The sequence below is a fragment of the Gracilinanus agilis genome, chromosome 1 (genome assembly GCF_016433145.1).
Source record: "Gracilinanus agilis isolate LMUSP501 chromosome 1, AgileGrace, whole genome shotgun sequence".
NCBI classification, from domain to species: domain Eukaryota; kingdom Metazoa; phylum Chordata; class Mammalia; order Didelphimorphia; family Didelphidae; genus Gracilinanus; species Gracilinanus agilis.
The window spans coordinates 655,543,947-655,558,637 of NC_058130.1; positions in this window are offsets into that span (position 1 = coordinate 655,543,947).

The window sequence follows — 14,691 nt, forward strand, 5'->3', positions numbered from 1 at the left end:
ACTTCCTGTCTACCATGAGGAATTATGGGAAATCTAGTTTCAAAGTCTCCCACATGTCCATAGTAAATATATATATATATATACTTTTAGATGGCATTTCCCAAATTTCACTTTTACTATGTGAAAAGAGACAAAATGCTTACACTAGAGAGAATTAATGGAGGAATTAAAGTTAAAAATGGTATACTTCAGTATGTATTCAAACTCTATCAATTCCTTCTGTGGTAGTGAATAACCTTTTTTGACTTGAGTCCCTTGAAAATGTCCTTGCATTATTGATAATAGTTATATCATTCACAGATGATCACACGATTTTTGTTAATTGGGTAAAATGCCCTCCTAGAAATGGAGCTTTAAATATAAATTACAATTGTACTTTAATTTCAGGATTCTGGGATTATGTAAGATCTCAGATTGAATTTGGAGAAACCTTGGCATCTAGTCCAACTCCCTCATTTTTATAAATAAGGAAACTGAGGCTGAGGATGTAAGTGATTTGCCAAAGGTGAAGCAGGAAATAGTAGGAAGGCAATGATTAGAATCCAAGTACTCTGATTCCAAATCAGATTTTAAAACTTGAATAATAAGAGTATAAAACTATAATACTTAGCCATCTGACTAGAACATTAAAAATTATTTTCCAGGTCAACATACATGGAAATGGCTTTCCAAAGAGTTTGGACCATGGTGGCTCTGGATATGTCTTTTCAGCTTGTTAGTTCCAATATGGATAGTAATGGATAGTAAAAGTATGGATAGTAAAAGTCCCTAAGCTCCACTTGCAATCTCATATTTGTCTCTTAAAGAAAAAAAAATGAAAAGACATGGTTAAAACCACATCAAGGCTGACTTCTCTCTTCCATTATCTTAAGAAGCTAAGTGCAAAAAGTACTATTTGAAAGGCTGTGTGGTTGAGGATTTCCCCTGCAGGTGACTAAAAATAAGCAGGCTGACAACTGCTGAAAATGGATAGTTGCTGTTGTATATTGCACAATAGTCAACAGCCTAAAGAAAAGTAGAATGCATGTCAAGTTCAGATTTATTATTCCTTGCTGGGCTTGTTAATAATAATGTTTTGAACTTAACTTTTTCCTTGCTAAGAGCTCAGAGGACTTCACGATTCAGTCACTTTAACACAATCCCCATGAGGCAGTAGGAGCATAATTTCACAAAACAGATCCTGAAAGCATTTTAAATTGAATTTTCATCCAGCTGAGTAGACTGGTCTAAAGATGTAGATTATGGGCTCTACCCTGGGATTGATAAAACCATGCTTCATCAGAATCAAGAGATTAATTTAAGAGCCAACAACTAAGCAGAGAAAACCCCATCTGTTCCATTCAATCTCAACTTAAAGACTGTAGAAAGAATTATTATAGACATTGGCAGCTGGGATAAGGACACCAGGATAGCTGAATCTCAAGCATTTGGGCTTTAACAATTATCTTCTTGGTAAAGAAGGTAAGCATCAAGTGCCAGCCATGGTTTCCTATTGGGGTCAATCAGCACGTATTTATTAAGAACTCACTATGTAATGAGCACAATGCTAAATGTGCAATGGGGAGAGCCTCCCAGGTTTTTCATGGGGTGGGAGGAATCTGAACAACCAAGCAAGCTGATAGAGGTCTGTATATGCTATAGATCCCTTTTACACAAATAAAAGAAAACTTACAAGTTCTATTCTCAAGGAGTTTATATTCTGGTAGAGGATAAAATATGTAAATAATTTTATATATTCAAGATATATACAGAGTACAGGGAATTCAATCTCAAATAGAAAGCACAAGTAGTTATATGATACCAAGAAAGGCAACTTGAAGAAGGGATTTGAGTTGAATCTTAAAGGAAGCCAGGAAGTCTAAGGGAGATATAAGAATGGAGAACATTCCACACATAGGGGACAACATAAAGGCATGTGAAGTCAGAGATAAAATGTCTTATTCAAGGAATTGCTAATAGGTCAATGTTACCAGATCATAGAGTAAGTGCAGGAAAGGAAGTAGGAATATAGTTTTAAAGGAATAAAAGTTTAAATATTTGTACTGAAGAAAATAGTCATCCAATTTACAAGTAATTTTACACTTATAAATAATTTTATTTGTCAAATAATTGTTATAAACTAGTGAGACAGTGACAATTTTGTGATATAAAGATATAATTAATTACATGGAATAATAAAGGAAAATTCTCTTTATTTAAAATCCCAACATGTGGGATTGTAAAAATGCCTATTTTACCATTATAATTGATAAAGTAGGAGGCATCTGGGTAGCTCAGTAGATTGAGAGTGAAGCCTAGATATGGGAAGTCCTAGATTCAAATCTGGCCTCACCCACTTCCTAGCTGCATGACCCTGGGCAAGTCATTTAACCCCCATTGCCTAGCCCCTATCACTCTTTTGCCTTGGAACTAATACACAGTATTGATACTAAGATGGAAGGTAAGGGTATAAAAAATAATAATAATTGATAAACTAATACAACTCAACAAAAATAAGGTCCAACTATTGTGGTCATATAAAAGTGCAATAGATTGAGTGAAATGCAAAGATAAACAGGGGACAACCTATTCCTTCATGGAACTTAGAAACTAATAGAAGCTATGAAGAAAAATACACACACAGAGAAAATGCTTATTGCATTATTAATACTTTTGAAAAGCAGTCTTTTATATTTGTTATAAGAGTACAGACATAAAAGTTGATAAAGAGAAATGCCCACAAGAGTCTAGAAAAAAGACTCAAACAAAAAGAATAAAACCAAATTAAAGGAAACCAAAGTAAAAAAAAAAAGGCTGTAAAACTTCCAAGTTACCAAGGAATAAGAAAGTTTCAAAAAATGTTGAATTCACATTCCAAAATTCACTCCCATGCCATTTTTCCTAAATAATAATTTAAAAAATTAAAAAAAAACAACAACAAGAAAAGCACACTCTTTCTTCCAGACTCATTAAAGTCCAGAAGCAAAACAAAAGTCAAGATGACTGGAAATGGCTCAGGATACAGTAGATGACTTTGGCTTCTTTGATGACTAACCAGGCCATCTGAAAGATCAATATAGAAAGTAAAATGAAATAAAATAAAATACTTTTAAAATGAAATTTTCAAGGTATATGGTTTATCTAATACATATAGCAACAATGGTGGAAAAAATAGAAAGAAATAAGAACAAACATCATATTCAAAATCCCCAAAAGAAAAAAAATATCAAAAAGAAAAATATTCCTCTTCAAACTCCAACTAGTAAAAACAATGATTTCTATGTTTACTTTGTGAGGAATATGACCCTCCTAATTCCTCACCAACTCTAGACTGGTCTACTTCCTTTGAGAGCACTGATTTTCCTTTGGTCAATCCCATGGCAAACTTCTCCCCTGGGTGAGTGGTTTTACTTTCAAAGCATGCCATCATAAATGCAGTGATGGGCAACTTTTTGAACTTGGTGTGTCAAAATTCTCCAAAAACCAATCATAACTCAGGTGGTGTGTCACTTCAAGAAAAAAACAACATAATTTCATGATATTTATAGTTTAAATAACAAAAATGTATAACTGTAATATATAACTGTATTTAATAAACCAAAATAGGTAAATTAATATAGGTAGAATTGTTATCTATAGTGCACAGAGTGTCTACACACACTACAGCAAATGTTTCATCCTCAGCACGTGGCCCCATGCTTCTCTGTATGCGGCCACATGTCATCGAAAATGGCTACACGTGTCAGTGCTAACAAGAGTGTCATAGGTTTGCCATCACTATGATAACAGATGCCTACTTCAATGCTCACTCCATTAGTTGTCCAGCTACTACTACTGAATCATTTGCCCAGACAAAATTCAGGTGAATCTATCTTTCTGCCCTGTGGAATTTAAAAACAAGCAAACAAACAAACAAACAAACAAAAACATCCTTAGCTCTATTTCCAAGCCCCCAAGCAGATATCTCACTCTGGCAAACACTGCAATTTTAATATCTCTCCATTCCCAGTTTGTTCCCATTTGCTCCCTTTTAACACATCATCTAAACAACTGCACACATTGCTTAGCAATTTGTTGCCAAATTGCCTTGTCATTTTTACTCATTTAAGAAACAAAAACAAATTTTTAAAAGAAAGAGGAATGGTTTCCAAGCACTGAGAAAATGCTATTCTAAAAAACAGGAACTAACTCCATCAGAAAGAAAGGGAATTGGAAATGGCAGGTGGAAGAAGGCATGAAGATGAAGATCTTTAGCCCTACCCATAACTGATTGGATTTCCATAGTGAACTGCATATCTACTTACATACAAGATATTTTTTACAGGATTATTCCACAGTATCTTTGTTCTGGTATTCCCGCATCTGATTTTCTCCTTTGCTTCTGTCTCCTTATTTCTCATAGTTTTCCTCCTTTGTTCCCCAAGTCCAAAAGAAAAAGGCAAAAATAAGCTTTTGGGTCAAAGTCAACACCTCTGCCATCCACAAGACCAGGGAGAACTTTCCTGGGATAGGATCAAGGATTGCATATTTACTGCACAAACCGGTAGGTTTCCATTTCCACTCTCCTAATCTACTTCATAACACCTTCATGATGTTTGGCAAAAGTACTACATGTATATATTTCATAATTACTTATCCATCTAGCTATTCCTCTCCCCCAGTCAACTGATAAGCTCTCTGTTTGCAAGAATGATTTTGTTAATATTTGTATCCATAATATCCATAATATTCAGAATGATACCTAACAAATATTAGACATGAAGGCCTTTTGAATAAGAAACTGCAAATATATGTATGTATTTTAGAAAGGTAGAATGCCATAGTTCATAAAGCACCAGGATTAGAATTAGAAAACCTTAAATTCAATTAACATCACAGACATTAGCTAGCTGGGTCTTCCTGGACAAGTGAGTTTCTCAGGCCCCATTTGCTAATCTTTAAAATGGGGACAATAACTGTAGCATTTACCTCCTGGAATGGTTATGAGTATAAAATAGATAATGTATGTAAAACTCTTTGCAGACTGTAAAGCACTATTATTTTTCAAATGGAAGCAATCAAAAAGCAAAAAAGCATGTGATTAACTATAATTTCTGATCTATGAATGTATTTTCTTGCTTTTAATGTAGCTAGTTAGAAGTATAGATGCCAAATAAAGAATGCAGTCTTTGAATTTGAATTATTTAATGGCTTGAATGTCAATAATATAGTAATTCACACTTCAGCCTTCCTATTAAAGCTGTATGATAAATTTCCCTGTTCTTTTTTTAAAAAACAATATATTTCATGGAATATGTAGTCAATTATTTATGAATAGTGAATTAAGGACTTTTTATCATTACACTTAATTTTTGTACCCTTAATAAAATTGGGTATTTGTTGTTTTTTTAACCATTAAAATAACAAAAAATAAAGTTTCTCAACGAGTTCATAGATATCACTACCTCAAATATTTGTAATATTTTCAGCATATATATATATTCTTTGACTAACACAGGCCATAATCTTTTATACCTTAGTAGATGGTCTTCAATTACAATAGCTGAATAATGTTACTCACCCTGCATCCTATGGTTATTAGCTTCTCTAGTGTTATTGTACTGGTCCTGAGATAATAGATATATAATTAATGAAGCCTTTTCAGTTTGACAGACTCTGCCATGGTAAATAATGTTCAACAGGCAAATCCATCACAAATTTTAGTCAGAATCATGTTCATATCACAATGAAGCTACAAGGGTAGGAGTTTGATGGACAGATATGACTCATTTCTTAATTTAGGCCAATGACAGCATAGCTATAAATACAAATTAGAAGAGGGATTTCACTTGGATCAGTAAATAAAGGAATAATGGTTTCACAGTGACCATTCATATTCATTGATTCCAATTAAAGCAAAATATTAGCATCCTCTAAACGAAGTGAACAAAGCATACAGTATCTTTGTTAATATAATATTTGTAAAAGATTATTCTCCTCCATGGGAATAGGTACTGAGAAACTACGCCCTCTCCTTCCATAGCCATAGATGCATCACATTTTTTTTTATTATTATTCCTGTTGACTCCTTAGGAGCATAGGGCCTCAACCATCTCACGCCAGCGGACTCTGTTATGGGCAACTTCCCCCAGCTGGGCCCAAAAAACTGTTTTTGTTTCATTTTCGGCAGATCTTCGCCAGGTCTGTTTTGGCCTTCCAACTTTCCTCCTCCCTGTAGGGTTCCAGCACAATGCTTGTCTGGCTACGTTGTCTTCCGGTTTTCGTAGCGTATGTCCTATCCATCTCCACTTACGTTTCTTTATGTCCTGACTAATGGGATACTGGATTGTTCTCATAGATAATATAAATTTATACTTACTGTTTCATGAGGTGAGGAGTACTTTTACATTAAAAAAAGAGGGGGAAGGGGGCAATGTTTAGCAAGGAGAAAAAGGGGAAAAAATGTAAATAGTTGTAATGAATGAAATTCTCTGGAGGCTATATTTTTAGTTTAAAATATGAATTTATTAATCTGCTACTCTAGAAAATTAATTAGCCAATGGACATCCTTACATGGCAAACAGATGCCATATAATTCATGCCAGGCAGCTAGGTTAGGTAAGAGAGACAGAGAGAGAGAGAGAGAGAGAGAGAGAGAGAGAAAGAGAGAGAGAGAGAGAACAGAGGTTTAAGCATGAGCAAAATTAGCAACTGTGCAGGACAACCAGGCCACACAAAAAGGTTCAATTCCCTGTTTCACAAGGCTATTTATATCCCTTCTGACATCATCACTTAGTCCTTCCCCAGGACAGCACTGATTGGAGAACAATAACATAGGAAGTGTCTCAAAGACCAAGGTGGCTGCTGCCTAGTTCACTTCATTACCTAGTCCAATCCTCCTTTACAGGTAGAGAGCAGAATTCAATCCTGCCTTTTTTTACAACTAGACAAAAGAAGGGAGAACCAACCCAGTTTCATGGCCTGAGGAGGGATAGCTTTATAGTTTTTATAATCAAACTGTTCTTGCAGGTCAGAGAAGGAACTATTTCTCAAAAAATTTCCCAATTCAATATTAATTTTCCACACAGCCAAGCGCTGTATCTAGAGGAAGGTAGGTAGAAAATTTCACAAAGCAATGGAATGTAAAGGGCAGCAAAAAAAAAAAAAAAAGCATTGTATACCTCTCCTTAGTAATGTACAATAGAGGCCACAAAAGTAATTAATTTCCCTTCCCACATAACTAAATTTGCCTCAAGTACTTATTTTTATCATTTTAACATCATTAATCATTATCATAAATTTATTGTAAAAAAGCATTTTGTCTTGCTTTCCTGAGAGCACTTTGTGATATAAAGACAGTAACTTGAGATATTCAAAGTGTCGTTTCAAATGAAAAGTTGTTAGAATTTTTTTCATAGTTTCAAAGGAAAGAACTGCAACCAGCTGATTGAAAGGAGGCAAACTTCACTATAAGAAGGAATTTTCCAATATTTACAACTAAATTATATTTATACAAATTAATGTCAGATCCAGTTATCCAGTTCTAACCTCTTTTCTCACTTCCAGTCTTCCATGGATCTCTAAATATCTTTTAAATATCTTGAACCAGTTGTCCCAGAGACATCTTACCTCAACTTTTTTAAACCCTCCCCTCTCCCTAACTGCCCTCTCATTGTTAAGGACAATTAAACAGGCTTGCAACATAAGCTAGCAGCCTGATCTAGTCACCCTCTCTTACTTCTCTCTTCAATCAATGGTCAAATCCTATCATTTCCTGCTTTGTAACATGTCTCATATATTCCCTTTTCTCTTTTGGCTCTGCAACCACACTGGTGGAGGCCTTATCCTAACAAGCCTGGATTATTAAAATAGCCTGTTGGTTGTCTTCCCTTCCTCAGCTTTCTCCCTGTTTCAGTCTATCCTCCACTCAGCTGTCAAAATGATCTTCCTAAAATATGAGTCTAACCTATTCAGTAAAGCCCAGGGGCTCACTGTTATTTCAAGGATCAAACATAAAATTCTGTTTGACTTTCAAAGCCCTTCATAACTAGACCCCTTCCTGCCTAATCAGATTACTTACACCTTATTTTCCTCCATGTACTTTCTCTGTGAGACAGAGATACGTCGTGCCTTACTGTTTCTCAGATCTGAGACTATCTCTAGTCTTCAAATCATTTTTACTGTTTGTCCCTCCTGTCTAGAACACCCACTGTTCCTCCTCTTCTCTTCTAGCTTCCTCAGCTTTCTTCCTCTCAGCTAAAGTCCCACATCCCATAAGAATCCTTCCCTGGTCCTCTTTAGTACTTTCCCTCTGGAAAGGAACAACCCCTAATTTATCCTGTAGATATAATCTTTACACATAATTGTTTGCATGTTATCTCATTCTTAGATTGTGAGATTCTGGGGAGGGAAGACTCCTGTTTTTGCTTTTGTTGTTGTTGTTGTTGTTCATTTGTTTGTTTTGCATTTCTTGGTATCTCCAGTGTTTGGGATTATTCTTGGAACATGATAGGTATATAATAAATATTGATTGACTGACTCTCAGAAAATAAAATGGAATGGCATATTTGGTGATGAATTCCTACTTAGTGAAGTATTCAAGTACACAGTGGTTTATTGTTTGTCAAAAAGATTATAAAGTATGGTTCTTGATGGCTAGGATTGTTTTTATGCTTACTAAATTTTGCATTCATGACTTGGATTCATGATCTGAGCAGAAAATTGGACTTGATTTATTATCTAAACATTTAACAAATATTAAGCTATTATTATTATGTGTTGAACATCAGTACTAAGTGGAAGGGTAGAGCTAAAACTCATAAGACAAGCTTTTTGCTTTCTAGATAACTTCAAAGATTCCTTTCAACTTAAAAATTCTAGCATTAATAATTCTATAAAACTGAGCCTGAAAATGGGAGGAGAAACAGAAAAGCATTTAATAAATGCCAGGCAACATGCTACATGCTATAAAAATTTTTAGCTCACTGCAACCTCAGTACAACCTTGGGAGGTGGGTGCTATCATTATTGCCATTTTATGGTTAAGGAAATTGAGATAGGTTAAGTGACTTGCCTAAAGTAACACAGCTAGTGCCTTGAGGCTGAATTTGAAATCAAGCAAGGAATAGTTGATTCTTATTCATAGTCTTTAGAGCTATCTAAAGACCTTGAGAAATCATGCACTAGACACAGCCTCTTCATTTTACACTTGAGAAAGCAGTCTGAAAGAGGAGAGGGGGCTGCCTGCCCAAAGTCTCTAATGCCAGACTTTGCATTCATGGAGTCCTAGGCAGAACTGGAAGGGGCCATTCCTCTCACGTTGCAGAAAAGGAACCTGAGGTCCCAAGAGGGAAAGAGATTTGCCCAAAGTCACACAGATAGTTAATAGTAGAGTCAAGCTTTGTGCACCAGTCCTCTGACTATAAACTGATCATCCTTGTTCACTGTGCTCTGACGTTCTTCCCATCACATTGTGAGGCCTGTCAGCATTCATTTCTCCAGATCACATATTTACACCTGGAAAGGGTCTTGGGTCATCTCCTTTGAGATACTTTGCCTGAGGTGACATGTACATGACTCAGATCAAAGACCTGGCCAAAGACCCACTCTCTCCAGGCATAGCACTCTATCCACTGCATCACCTAGCTGCTTCAGAGAAAATGTATATATTTTTCCCACGCAATTTTCATGTCTCAAAGTTATGTATCTGGCTTGAAAACAGTGAGGGCTAGTCTCATCTCCTTCCTCTTCCATTCCATTCCTATTCTTACTCCTTATGCCCAAGTTCCTTATGTGTAAAATTTCCCTTTTGAATCTAATATGAAATTTTTAGACCTGGAAAAGTAGTAATTAAGTCAGGAATTTACTTTAAATAATACCACTGGTTTTGATTCAAAAAAACCCTAAAGGAAAATCATTTTGTTTCAAGGTTCAAATCTCCCACAATTAAGGCAGTATTTAAAAAAATAAATTCCAGTCGAAAGAAGATGAAATGAATTATTCTTCCTGTGGTCATTGCATACAATGTTGCAAGCAATTTAATACCTGCTGAGAAATTGTCTGTTAGCATCATCGGACAACAGATGGATATCATTTTAGCTAACATGTCCACATTGAGGTTGCCATGAGATATTAATATTATTCTGGGGGGGAAAAAAGAAACTGACAGTGTGAAAAGATATCTTTATTCTAAACATATTCACAGTTTTAAAGTAGGTGACCTTTAAGAGAAAAGGAAGAAAGAAAATCTGAGCCACTGTCACAATGAATAGTGAAGTATTCTCTCAAATCAGTTTTTGGTATGATGCAGACAATCAGATTCTATCAGCTTACTCCCTGACCTCCCTGACTCCAGCCCTTTGATTGAACTCAACCTTTAAAAAGAGCAAAAAATGAAAACAAAACTGAATTCGGTCTTGACTGGAAGTCAAGATATTTTGTTTGGAGTGTCATGAGCTGTAAAAGAAAGAAGAAAGGTCCTGGTTGCCTTTTTAAAAATGTAATCCTTAATCTTGATGCTTTTATTTCTTCTCACCCTTCCTCATGCATCCATAGCATGGCCAACCAATAATCCAATTTGTTGATTCAGATTGAGAATCTCTTTGAGAATCAGATTGAGAATTTCTCTAGAGCCATTAAAATCTTTCAATGTCATTTCTCTAGTAAACATAAGAATAAAATGCCCTCCATATCCTTCCATATATTTCTAATTGCACCCATTTGTCTCCATGCAGTCCTTTTTGTGTCTCTTCCAATAGAGGCATAAACACTACTGAATACTCTGTTCCTATTCCCCTGCTTGTTATGGCTTTCTCATTTCCCTGAAATTACTTTGTATACATTTTATATTCATTTATCTCTGTATGTACTATTTTCCTCCTCTTCTGCCCTCTTCCCCTCTATATATAATGGAATAAAATTCTTTGAAGGACGGTTTCCTTTTTGCCTTTGAATACCCATTTCCTAGCATAGTACTTGGCTCAGAGTAGGCACTTGTTGAATGCCAGACAAATTGAAATAGCATGAATATAATTCTCCATTTAATGGAATATCAAAAAATTTGGGTTCGAAATATGTAATTGGAAATTTTGTGCATTTGAACTACATTACCCAGGAGTCCACTGACTTCCTGTCCTTACGTGCTGACTTAGACAGGAGATAAATTTGGAGGATTTCCGTGTCTAGCCCTTTTTCCTTCCTATGAGGGCAGCTGTGAATGCAGGTCTTTTGAAAAGATAGATCAGCTTGGGCACGTGGTTTTATTTTGTTACGTTTTTATTCCTTTACTTCTAGTGATTATAAATAAATCTTATAAAAATATAATATTTGAAGTTATTATTATACATTCATTTTAATGTTTACAGAATCCCAATTCTGTCACTGAGTATGACTTTTAAACAATTGTCTCTTGGACCAGACTAACTCTTAACTCTCTTCTTTTTTTTTTAAATGTTTTTTTTTTAAACCCTTGTACTTCGGTGTATTTTCTCATAGGTGGAAGAGTGGTAAGGGTGGGCAATGGGGGTCAAGTGACTTGCCCAGGGTCACACAGCTGGAAGTGGCTGAGGCCGGGTTTGAACCTAGGACCTCCTGTCTCTAGGCCTGACTCTCACTCCACTGAGCTACCCAGATGCCCCCTCTTAACTCTCTTCTAACCTCTAAATTTTACAGCACCATAATGCTATTTTGAGAGATAGAAGGCAGTGTTGTGTAGTAGACAATGATAGACCTGTAGTCAGAAAAATCTGTCTTTTTAACCTTTATTCCATTACTTCTCAAGTCCTTCATATATTAAGTATGAATAATAATTCCTATAGTACCTATTTAACAGGATTGTTCTGAGATTTAAATGAGCTAATTCATATCAAGAAGTCACTACATAGAGAAATTCTAAGTTTGCTTTAATCTATTTTTATATTTCAGGAATAACAATAATAAAATAAAAAGCAATAAAAGTAGTGAAAAATATGAAGATATTAAGATTTGCATAGTATTTTTATTTGATATTAATAACTTTGTTAAATAAATGGCATAGGTATCATTACTATCATTTTACAGATGAAGAAACTGAGGTTGAAACAGATTAAATAACTTCCCAAGAGTCAAAAAACTAGTGTGTGCCTAAAGTGGCACTTTAACCTAGATATGCATAATTCCAAATTAAATACTTTTGTCAGGTTGTGAGACAACTATTTCAGTCAAAATAAATCTGGGAAGATCAGCCATGATTGACATGTCTTTGAATCAAGGTAAAAAAAAAAAACTGTTGACATAATTTCATATAAGGAAAAAGTTAGGAGCCCAGAATTGCTTTAAAAAGAAGCTCCATCCAATTAATCCCTGCTGAAAACAGTGTTTCCTATATTCTCATGTGAGGACTTCCCATCTCTTTATTCTTTATGTCAGGAGTGGAGAAGGGAAAAGCTTCCTAAATAACAAATATTGTTCGGTAACCAAAATCATGTCCTGCAGTACATATCTTCTACATGGTATGTGCAGATTATCTTTTGTCAACATAGGCATTTTGAGCATTTGAATCCATTCTTTCTCTGTCAATCACTGACAAGCTGGTGACCAGACCATAGGCAGTCTTCCTGTCAATTTAATTCCATAGCAACCAATTTGCTGTTTTAACTGGCAACATGGAGGAAGGAGATGGATGGTTAGAGACTTATTATGAGTCCATGGAAACTCAGGTAGCACATTGCACAGGAAGATATGAATAGATCTTTCAAATGTCATTACTATGATTTTTTTCCCTTCCAATACAATGCATCCTTAGAGAGTCTGAAAACTTTTAGAATCTTTGTAAAATAATTGATTTTCAGTAAGTAAAGGACAAGATGTCAGATACAATGAGGGCAAAAAAAAAAGAAAGAAAAGGAAAAAGATGGGAGAAAGGGGTAAGGGAAAACAGAAAGGGTCCTCACTAGAAGGCTTGATAGTCCTTTGGTCGTCTTTCTCATCTGCAGGAAGTTTGTGGGTCAGGGCTGCCTACCTTGGTTAGAAGGGTTTAGTAACTGTCAGTGACTGATAGCTGAAAAGAAATGGCCTAGAGGAAGCCACCTGGGAACTAATTGCAGTGTGCTGCATTGAAGTTAATAAAGCTGTAGCCTAACCATCTTCTTTCACTAAAAACAGTCTCTTGGGGTTTGCTGCCTAGAGGCTCTTGGCATCAGCAAATCCACTGTTTCTCCTTACTGAGCCTATACTCAATTGTACTATTTTTATAACTTCTTTTTCAGAGATCCTTAGAAGGGAAACAGAGGTGATAGAGGAGACAGTAGGAGTTACTCTCCTGGGTCTGTCTGGCAACATTTCCTTACACACTTCATTTCAATTGATATCAACCAGTGAGGCAATGGTAAGAAAGCAGACTTATAATGAAAGGTCAAAATCTGTTCCTTATACCTTTTCCCTCATATTACCCACTTCAGTACTGGACTCCTCTAGTCCAGGGGAACAATGGTAGTGAACGATGAGAATCACTTTCCACATGACATTTAAAAATATTGGAATGAGAGCATGGCTACAATGACTAAGCAAGAAGCAATTCTTGAATTCAAATGTTTTTCAAAGTACTTATTAAATACTTACTCTCATCTGTAAGATACAACAGTCATAGAAGTAAGCATATTTTGTATTTTGTTTGTATGTTATTTGAAAAGTTAAGTAATGATGTTAGTTTTTCAAAATATATAACAACACATTATTAAGAGTTGTCCCGTCCTGGACTTAACCTATGGATTGGGCTCATGTCAATGAATAGTCAGAAGCCCTTAGGAGCACCAGGACATGATGGCAAAAGTCTTGAATAATCTAACTGTTGGTATAGGGGACAGTCATGGGCTTGGCTTGACTTCTTCATTCCTAACTACTATACTATAGGCAATTGGTCTAAGTCTCTGACTTATTTAAACATTTGAATTAATTTCAATAAAACTTCAAATGCAAGGATCTTAAGGAAGGAATTCCTTGTGCCTTCTAATTTTTAATTCCTTTTTTTAGCCTCTCTTTTATATGTATTGCATGTATCTTGTTTGCCCCTATATATTTTTGCTGCTGTATAATCCTTTCATTCATGTTGGACTTTACATGACCCCATTTAGGTTTTTCTTTGCAAAGATATTGGAGTGGTTTACCATTTTCTTCTCCAGCCTACTTTACAGCTGAGAAAATTAAAGCAAACAGGGTTAAGTGACTTGCTCAGGATCACATAGTTAGTAAGTGTGTGAGGCCAGATTTAAGCTCCAGTCTTCCTGACTCCAGGCCTGTGTTTTATTTATTGTTATACTTAGCTGCCCACCTATATCTTTATATGTGCTCCTTGAGATTGGGGACTCTTTTACAATTGTTTTGGGGAGTATTTGAAAGAATGCCTCGCACAAAACAAACATTACTGATAAACTTCATCATTTTATCACTCTTTGGATCCTCTTTGGCAAATCAGTTAGTTACCTACTATGTACCAGGAACTGTTCAAAATGATGAAGATACAAAGAAAGGGAAAAGAACAAACAACAAAAGTCTCTGTTTTCAAAGAGCTCACACCATAATATATCCTTCCAAAATGCTGTGCTCATACCTGCAGACAATACTCTAGATACAGTAGTACCAGAATAGAATACAACAGGATGGTTACTTCCCCAAACTTTGTGCTCTTTATATTTTTCTTCCTTCCTTCCTTCCTTCCTTTCTTCCTTCTTTCCTTCCTTCCTTCCTTCCTTCCTTCCTT